Raw genomic sequence first — 10158 nt, 5'->3', positions numbered from 1 at the left:
GGAAAAATAAATAGCATCCTTTAGCTGGTCGAACAAATCGTCTATTCTAGGTAACGGGTACCTGTTCTTTATGGTTAGCTTGTTCAACTCTCGATAGTCGATGCACAACCTCATGCTCCCATCTTTCTTCTTAACAAATAACACTGGTGCTCCCCACGGAGACACACTGGGTCTTATCATACCCTTATCCAAGAGTTCCTGTAATTGGGTAGCTAATTCCTTCATTTCTAACGGGGCTAACCGGTAAGGTGCTTTTGAAACTGGCGCCGTCCCTGGGGCCAACTTAATAGCAAATTCAATCACTCTATCGGGTGGTAATCCTGGAAGGTCTTGTGGGAATACATCTTCAAATTCGTTGACTACCGGAATATCTTGTAAGTTGGGCACCTCCTTTTGCGTGTCTACCACATAAGCTAGGTAAGCCTCGTTTCCTTTTCGTAGCATCCTTTTGGCCTGGGCCATGGTCAAAAATTTATGCGTCTGCCTCTTTCCCCTAAATATGACTTCTTTCTTTCCTGGAATATTCAACTTAATTTTCTTCCCTTTACAGTCTATCTGAGCATCATTGCTAGATAGCCAGTCCATTCCCAAAATTATATCAAATTCCCCTAACCTAAAAGGAATCAGATCAACACTGAAAGATTGTTCCCCTATGCCTAACTCACAGGCGGGGTGAATAAGATTAACAAGAATAACTTCATGGTTGGTTATTTCTACTTATAAGGGCTCTATCAAGGGTTCAGTATTAAGTCTTAATTTACGCGCAAAGTCCCTTGATATAAAAGATTTAGTTGCTCCTGAATCAAATAAAACGTTTGCACTGACTGAATTTAGAGAAAGGGTACCTGCTATCACATCTGAATCTTTCATAGCATCCTGGACTGTCATGTTGAAAGTCCTTGCAGTAGGTGGCTTATTAGAAGCAGCCATGCTTGCTCCCGAAGCTGCTGGTTTGTTCATTGGGCATTCCCTCTTCCAATGGCCCGGGCGTCCACACTGATGACAAGTGGTGGTTGGGCGGGTAATGGGGGTTGGCGAAGTGCACTTGTCCGAATAGTGACCCTCTCGACCACACTTGAAGCAGATTACCGGCTTTCCTTTACACTCCCCAGAATGCATCCTTCCACAACTGTTACAGGCTGGCAATGGGGGTCGAGACTGGTTGGAATAGGACATTCTTGACTTCTGGCCGCTCTGGCTCACATTTACACTCATTGGCCGCTTAAACCCAATGTTCTTTCCCGGTAGGGACACTGCTCCCCTATTAACTCTAGTTGGGAAGTTCCTTCCTGCGGAACCTCCACCCATGCTCATACTTTTCCTCTTTATTCCCTTCTTCTCTCTTTTCTTCTGCATATGTTCACTTCCGGCTTCTACAATTGTTGCCTTTTGCACCAGAGTGGCATAATCAGTAAGCTCAAGGATTGCCACCCTATTCTGAATCCACGGTTTCAGTCCCTGCTGAAACCTCCTAGCTTTCTTTTCCTCGGTGCTCACAAACTCCGGCACAAACCTTGATAACTCAGTAAATTTCGCTTCGTACTCTGCTACAGATAAGTTATTCTGCTTTAGCTCCAAGAACTTGAGCTCCATCTGGTTTTTCATAAACCTCGGGAAATATTTTCCCAGAAACAACTGACTGAATCTTTCCCAGGTTATAATAGCATCTGTCTCCATGTTTTTCTTGGCCTCCCACCAGTAGTTAGCCTCTCCTTTCAGAAGGTAGGTAGCAAATACAGTCTTCTAAGCCTCATCGATACTCAGAATCTCAAAGGATTTATCCATTTCCTTTAACCATGCCCTTGCCTCAACTGGGTCGGCTGATCCGTGGAACTCAGGGGGCTTAAGGGACTTAAAAGCCCTGAAAGAGTTTGCCACAACATTGTTATTTCCTTGAGGGGGTGGGTTGGGTTGACGTTCAAAGTTCTGCCTTAGTAGTTGCATGAACTGGCCCATGGGATCCATGCCTGGGTTTGGTATTGGTTGCTCAACCTCAGTTTCTCCTTCCTCAGCCTCTATCTCAAATCCCTCAACATCATATGTCTCCTCCTCCTCTTCATACAGGGAGTCATCATGTTCAACATAATCCTCGTCTTCCTCTTCACTGTGTTCCTGGTTCCTATCGTCCTGGTTATGGCTTCCCTGGTCCTCAGATCCAGGGTTCGCTCTAGTTCCAATCTTTCTTGGCGGCATGATACTGATAATAAAAAAATTATTGGGAAATTCAACGTTAGGTCACAATCATACACAATATTGTGCCTTGCACAGCTCTATAATGGGGAGAATGTATCTCGCAATTCTATTATTTTATGACAGTTCTAATAAGAAGTGCAGTAATAATAATGATAAAAACAGTGATCTCGTCACTAAGAAACTGAACTGAAAGGAAACAAATATATACATAATGCGAGAAATACATAGTTTAATCTGGTCAAAAGTACAACAGTGCTACAGCCATCTGTCCCAAAAGTGATACACAATAGTCTATCTGTCTAGTCAGAAAAAGGGATGCTATATACAAGTCAACTATCCCGTAAAATTGGCTCTTACTAAGGCCTCGACTAACTAGACAACTAGACTATCCCATCGTCAGTCCTGAATCACACACCGGAGCGGGTCAGCTCCTATACACTTTCCATCGCACGATGGAAGATATAGTCGGCCTGCCGCCTGGAGATCCTACCATGCCTGTCCCCCTGGAGCGATCTGAGTCTCGCTCGGGACGTGAGCTCTATCCCCGTCAGCTCCCTCCTCAAGGATCGGGGTATAGCAGCCCTAGTCTCATAAGCTCGGGTACGCCTACCCGCCCTCTCCGCATCCAACTCCCTCCTGGCCTCATCCAGCCGGGCCTCAGCAACAGCCACTCGGGTCCTCAGTACATCCTGAACATAGCCGTGGGCTAACAAAGACTGCCTATGGGCAGGGTCGAGAGGTGGTGAATCCGGAGCCGCTGGGGGTGCCTCCTCGGTCTGCCTAGGCTCGGAAGTATGGGTCTCCGAGCTGTCATCATAGGGGATCCAAGATAGTGGTGGAGGGGTGGGAGCTCTGACCACCGGGAGTGAGGGTAAAGGGGTACCAGTATACTCCACTATAGTTCCGACATGCTCCTCAGCTACTGGGACCTCATCCGGGTCCTCCTCATCTGAAATAGCAATGACCTCTGTCTCTGACTCCTCTGAGGGGTCCTCCTCATCCTCTTCCATCTCAGGCTCCTCCTGATCCTCGACATCTAGCAGTGCCTCATCATGCTCACGCTCGAACATCTCAGGGTCCTCTATCTCATGCGCCTACACATTAAACGAGCTAAGTTACTATCATGATACTTATAAGGGTTCCCGTAAGGGTTTTAACTGTCAGCGCTACTTTAAGTAGTCCGACCATGAACTTGGCAGAACTTGGCAAGAATTCTTATTATCTTTGTGAGTTTATTATTATATCGTCGCATCATCTCTGAGGTTTATAACGCTTGGCTCTGATACCATTTCTGTAACACCCCCAGATCCGGGGTCAGGGATCCGGGTCGTCACGGTCTTTCTTTCCACAATATCACTTCACTTAATTAACAATAAATAACCTCATGCTGTGACCCCACACTAACACACACCACAACCCGTTATAGTCTCAGAGATGAAATTGAAATAAGTACAAGTCTTTGAATCCACAATTTAAAAGTTATTACAACCCAAAATGATTACTTGATAAGTTTACAATTAATTGCCATTATCTGCCACAAGTTATAATTATACATAATTGATTCCCAAAAGTAGAAGGTCTGATCTATAGATAGATCTACCTCTGCAGCTATAGCAGCTATGATCTCAACGGGAAGGCGCGGGGCGCTTCCCACGCTCTTGCGCTGGGTCTGCTGGAGTCTGGCCATCTTTCCTAACTGTTGTTGTGTGATGAAGAAATAAAGCAAGAGTGAGCATTACAGCTCGCAAAATAATATATAGTGTAAACAATAACGCAAGTATCTAAATGGATAACTTGCTGGAAACTTTATCAGGTGTAAGATAATTACTTACTGGATATAAGCAAAAATAAGGGATGAAGTTACCAAATACTTCACTATACTTATATCATTTATAAAGCTACTTGAACTACCACTGTTCAAGGTATTATAGGGTTCAAAAGGTCATCCCATAGATGAGACCACAAGTTAAGACTTGAATAGATTCAATCTTTGAAATATCATTGAATGAAATAAAGTTACGAGATACTTTATTTAGTCCCGATATATATCCACATATATATCTCTTAAACATTTCCTGGAACCTCTGTTATGTAAAGTATGAACAGAGTTTGTAACATCTAATGAATTTTGGAAAGGAAAAGAATTTTGGCATAAACCCGATATCTTGCTGATCAGGCAAAGATACCAATAAGTAACATTTTCTACTAGTAGATGGATGAATCCCCCACCGGTCATCACCCTGGCCACATAAGGACCTTGTGCTGGACCGCCACCCGGCCTCTTACGCGTTGATGGACTGTCACCCAGCCACTTACACTTTGATAGACCGTACCCCGGCCTGTCGCTTATGCCGACTCAATTAGATGGACTTACTTCCCGAACGTTGGGCAAGTAATCAAATTGTTTTCTCAAAACAACAGCCACATTGCGAATGTAAAATACACCACAGAGCCGGATCCCCCAGGTTTTGAGCGAGTATTTAAATCCCCTTCGAAAGGAGGATCTTAAATATAAAAGAATGAGTTTTTGGGATCCGCCCTAACTTTTAGAAATCATTTTGAAGACTTGAAAATATTTTTAAGAATGTTTGGAGTACTGCTGATTTATTAAAATAAATCAGTCCCGATATATTAGAAATATCTGAATATTATTATTTAAATAATATTCTCATAAAGATAATCCTTATAAAAATAATCGAAGTAGAAGTTTTAAAACTCATACTTGAAATGGATATTAAATAACCAAAGATATACTTATATGAAAGTACTATCTTTATTAGAATAATCGAAAATAAGTTTGATTATCGAAACATTATTCTTTAATAAAAGAAAGGATATTATTAAATAATAAGCGGAGTCATAATACCTCGAATGAATATTATAAATAATATTCCCTAAATAAAATAAACGGAGTCATACATCCTCAAATGAATATTCAAATAATAATCATTAAATAGAATAAACAGAGTCATAAGTCCTCGAATGAATATTCAAATAATATTCATTAAATAAAATAAAGTGAGTCATAAGTCCTCGAATGAATATTCAAGTAATATTCATTAAATAATATAAAGTTATCGAATAAACCTTATTCGATTAATAGTTTTTAAAAACCATATCAATATATATATATATAAATATATATATAACATATACTCGGGAACATCTACTCCCGGTTTTAGAAAAGGGTTCACCTTTGGGTCCCCTATACTCAGGGTATACGCAACTACTGCTTATCTCTAGCATAGGTATTATGCAACTAATAAGCATTTGAACCAACAGATATATAAATCAAGAATACGAAACAGGCATGCATATATACCATATCACATGCTCCAATATATCGTAAGAATTTGCTAATAACAAATATGCATTTATCACAAGATCATGCATATACACATATACATCACAACAACAGTTATACGGGTAGAAAACTTGCCTGAGCGACTGGGGGTTACAAATGGCTTGGGACGAGTCTGATAACCTATAAACAACATATAAGTTGGAATTAAACCAAAGTCACTTATAAATCTATACTTTAACCAATTTAGACTATAACGCTCGCTTTGCGCTTATTAGTTCCGAGTTTTAAGGCGATTCTTTCGCGAGTGTCTTACCAACTGCCTATTATACTTTACATAAATGTTTCATACTCCAATTAGTCCTTTAAGGTCTTTAACCTATGTTTCAAAGTAAGGCGAGGGGTAATGGTTCGTTCGCGAAACGTCTTTACTTAAAACGGCCGTTTCTCCTAAACCGTACATCGAAATCAAACGAACCACATATCAAAATGAAGCTCGTAACATGAACTATATAATAATGGCAATCGTCAAAACCTAGCAGGGAGTTCTCGGGTCCTAATGTTAAGAACAAAACAGCCTAAAGTAAATCGGACATTACGACGGCTATGTTTACGCGATTTCTCAAATTTAAAACACTCCAATTCAACCCACAATCAATCCACAATCACAACCCAATCAAAAATCCATCCATACTACATCATAACAGCCCCAACAACTCAACATTAACAATTTATACTTATTCTTAAACTTGAATTTAACTACACTTAAGTTCATTAATCAACAATCCAAGAACTACCACTCCAAAAACTTCACAAAATCAACTAATCTCTACATTTACAACTAGCAAACCTATCATGAATTATAACAACAAAACTAAACCTAATTACTCAAATAAAGTTAGGGTTAGGAGGGGTTATACCTTCCTTCGAGAGTAGAAATTCAAGAGAATGGCTTGGAATCACCCTTAAAGTCCTTATCCAAGCTTAATCTAAACAAACCTTCAAGAACAAAAAATTTAGTTCTTGAAAAACACTATTCACCATCTTCTTCCATGATTTTTAGGAAGAGATTGTGAATGATTTAGGAGCTCAAACTTATAGGATATCCATAACTATGCATAAAGAGTCTTGGATAATTACCTTGTGATTTAACAAAGCTTGGAACTAGGATTTTGATTTTTCTTTCTTTAGAAAAGAAGAAAAGCCGAGAGCAAGATGAAGAAAATGAAATGATCTTTGTGTTTTGGGTGAAATAATTGTTGGTTGGTTGTTTTTAGCTTGATTTTGGTTAATTACCTTTTTAACCATGAACTTTGTGTGGTTTTAAATCAACCACACCTCCTTCCCCCTTATGTCATGCTTATGTCACCTTGTTATGTCATCATCCCTTACTTGCCCTCTTCTAATTGGTTTTATGACCTCATCATCCCTGACCTCCTTGATTAACTCCTAATTGTTTGCCTAATGACCGCTGATCTGTTATACGGTTCGCTTATCTTTCGTTCTCGTTTATCGTTTGAGATATCATACCCGGGATTTTATTACTTAGGTTCCCTTAACCTTTCTCAATACATTATATTCCTTTTTATGATCCTCTATTAAAATCCTTGAATTTAAATCCTTTTTATCCTGTTACCTTATACTCAATTCTTTCGATATCTTGTGGATTTTCGGAAAAAATCAAAGTGTTCGGATTTGGATTCTGACGATCTTTACATACACTTATATATCATATAGAGTACAAATAAAATCTCAGAATATCCATATAAGAACCCCTACATAGTGTGGCATGAAAAGTTTTCTTGTTCAGAAATATCAGCAAAAACACTATTCGTAAGGGTTACAAAAAGTTCAAAATTTTGGGGTTATTACAGTAGTAAGAGGGTTGCATTTCAGGGTATTAGTTGCATTTCGGAGGAGTAATCATCAAGAATAAGCCTTGGCATGTTTTCAGCATTGCGAGAGGAAAGAAAAGGGCAGATTACAGTGAAGAAACGGAGCAAACTTAGGAATTTTCCAGTAGGGTCCTGAGCGTGATATCTAGTATTGGTTGTGCGTATTCGTCTTATGTGCGTCGCGAACATATAAGATAGGGTGTTAATCTCTTGTGAAGCGATAGTGGATCTCGAGATTTAGAACTTGTCGTGCTAGCATAGGTTCATGTATGATGTTGCATGATTAGTGGGTAACTCTAACTATTTTTTTCGCCCTGTGTAATCAAAAGGAATAACTTGTGCTTAAATCATTATGTTGTCAATTTCTGTAGACATATAGGGACTCAACATAATTGATGACTATTCAACTTCTATCTCAATTGTGGATGTTTGGTAGAATGGTATTAGTACAATGAAAGTTGGCTTTTATCAGTTTCGTGTTATTCGATTAATATCATCATTGTTGCATGCTAAGGGTAATAACAATAACTATTGAAGGAAGTAGTAATGAAGTTATGATCTCATGAGTGTTTTAATATTGTTAATTCGAAGTGTTAATTAAGTGATTAATTACGTAGTTAATTGTAGTTAATATTTAGTCAATAATTCTAAGTGTTAGTGTCTTAACATTGAGAAGTAATCATACATTGGTGAGTGAGTTTAATTGAACAGTAATCAGTCTGAGTCTCTGTGGGAACGAACTAGAAAGTATTCTATATTGCTTGCGAACGCGTATACTTGCGTGTATTATTAGCGTGGGCGTGCTAGCACATCGCGGGTGTGCTAGCACAGTGCGGGCGCACTGACATTCTGGAAAAACTGATTTGCTTTCTTTTATTTGCTGGTTCCTGATGGCATTCCATGAGCAAACTCCCAGGACACGTTCCTAACACAAATTTAGCACAAAAGTAATGCTAAATATCCTTGATCCCTTATTTATGGCTTAAAATACAAAACACTACAAAAACGAATCAAATACACAAAATACTTGAGTACAAAACACCAATCCAAGCCTTAATAGAGCATTCTAAGTGGACATAAATGCCACCTAACAATTCTTGTGTTTGTTCTTCCACAGGAACTGGAGCCATAACTGTACTGGGCTGAACATTAGACCTCATATCAGGCATTGGGTTAGGGTAAGTCCAAATGAAGTGATTCTAAGACTTACATGTACCTTATTCTTCGTAATCAGTGAGCCAAATAGTATTTTGGACACTTGTTTACAATTGCCTATCTTGTAAATGAATATCTTAAACTTTATGCTTTATAGTAGACATTATAAACCTAGAAAAGAAAATTTCCTTACCTCTTGTAGCCAAAGGCATTGTGAGGCTTATGTTAAGTTATTGCAGAATCAAGAGCCCCATATTTATGTGTCTGTTGTGAGGCATGGAAAATACCAGCTTCTGGACCATACTTAAGATGTTATCATACCCTGTCTTTTTACAGGTGAAGGCCTTCACAATTAAGTCAAACAGGATTGACCATTCCCTCCTCATATGCTTCTTATTCAAGGTAGCCAGGTTAATCTTTTCACTGTAGTTGATAAAGTCCATGAACTCAGCTAGCTCTTCTTGAGTTGGGACCTCCACCATGTTGTCAATAGGAATACCCAAAGCCAGGTTGACATCCTTCTCATTGAATTCCACCTGCTGCCCTTGAATTGTACAGCTTACCACCAAAGATGCAGCTTGATTCTCATGCACAACAGTCCTAATCACACCTGAGTTCCAGAAGTCATTGAGAACATCCATATACATAATTGGATTTACAGTTAGAACACCTGCAAAGAATGTCTCAGATAGAAACTTGACAAAGCTCTTGAAGCTATCAGGAGCTTGGTTAGCATCTGTGAATGCAAGGTAGTTGGTGCCCTCCTTTGGGATGAAAGCTCTAACAATATTTGATGCCATTTAAAGTGTTTAAATTTGAGTGGGTAAGAAATTTGATAGAAGATGAGTTTGAAATGAGAGACAACGGTTAGGATTTGCAAAAATTAGGTGATCTCGAAAGCGCAAAGAGGGGTTATGTTGAGATGTCTAGGTATTTATAGGAAAAATGTAAGTGACTTATCGAGAAGTAGAAATAAACGATTGGGATTTGCTTATCGAGAAGTCACATGTGAGAATAGATAAATATTGATGTCACTTTCCTAACTCTTATCGAGAACTAGATAGTGACTTATCGAGATGTCCAATGAATACTCAGTTTGTCCTTAATGGACTAAATTTTTCCAATTTTTATTTGAATAAATCAAAATAAATTTAGAATGATTTTGTATCAAAAGTATTTTACTGAAACAATCTATTAATTTAAATTATTTCAGTTCTAAGTTATCGAGAAGTCTAATATATATATATATATACTTGTAGAGAACTCTATTAGTTATCATATATCGAGATCTCTACAATGACTTATCGAGAAGTCATAATAAGGCTTGTCAAGAAGTCCTTCGAGAATTCAGGAAAATGATTATCGAGAACTCTATCGAGAAGTCTCAAAATGACTTATCGGGAAGTCAATTAGACTTATCAAGAACTCGGTTCTCTATATACTATTGTATTATACATTCTGTCTTATGCTAATCTCATATATTGAAAATTTAAATTAACAGTTAGACAATATTCTTAGAACTTGAAAAATTCCAAGCTAAATTTTGAAAAATAAATATACAAAGAATTCTGAAATATTTATAACTCATATTACAGTTAATTTCCAATTAAATCA

Source organism: Apium graveolens, chromosome 8, assembly GCF_009905375.1.
Source record: "Apium graveolens cultivar Ventura chromosome 8, ASM990537v1, whole genome shotgun sequence".
NCBI lineage: Eukaryota > Viridiplantae > Streptophyta > Magnoliopsida > Apiales > Apiaceae > Apium > Apium graveolens.
The sequence above is the reverse complement of the archived record's forward strand: the minus strand, read 5'-3'. Positions refer to the sequence as shown.